Here is a 640-nt window from a genome sequence, read left to right on the forward strand (position 1 = left end):
AAGCTCATCCAGTTCCAACCCCTGCTACAGGCAGGGACACCTTCCACTTGAGCAGGTTGTTCCAGGCCCTGTCCAACCTGGCCTTGAACACTGCCAGGGATGGGGCAGCCACAGCTTCTCTGGGCACCCTGTGACAGGGCCTCACCACCCTCACAGGGAAGAATTTCTTCCTAATGTCTAATCTAAATCTCCTCTCTGTCAGTTCAAAGCTATTCCCCCTTGCCCTATTGCTACACTCCCTGATGAAGAGCCCCTCTCCAATATCCTTGTAGGCCCCCTTCAGACACTGGAAGGCTGCTATGAGGTTTCCACGAATTGCGATTGAAGCAATTAGATATTTACATTATAGATATGAACTATAATGTAACCAACGGACCTCCAAAATCCCTCAGCCCACCGCGCGCCTTGATAATCCCGCAGTTTGGGAGACTGAAGGCACAACAGCGTTACCCCGTAATCCCCTACCATCCCATGGTTTTGGCGGGGCAGCCCGCGCCTCAGGCGGTGGCGTCATACCCCCAGCCAGTGGCGTCCTCTGTTTACCGGGGGTTCATTGCATATTCATGAGGGAGGTCCCAAGCCTGCCGCTGAGGCTCCTAGCGGGGGGCGGAGCCAGGCTAAACTCCGCCCCCTGACCCTC

This window comes from Pezoporus occidentalis, unplaced genomic scaffold (assembly GCF_034315485.1).
Source record: "Pezoporus occidentalis ecotype Australia unplaced genomic scaffold, CSIRO_AGI_Poc_V1 ctg164, whole genome shotgun sequence".
In the NCBI taxonomy this organism is placed as follows: Eukaryota; Metazoa; Chordata; class Aves; order Psittaciformes; family Psittacidae; genus Pezoporus; species Pezoporus occidentalis.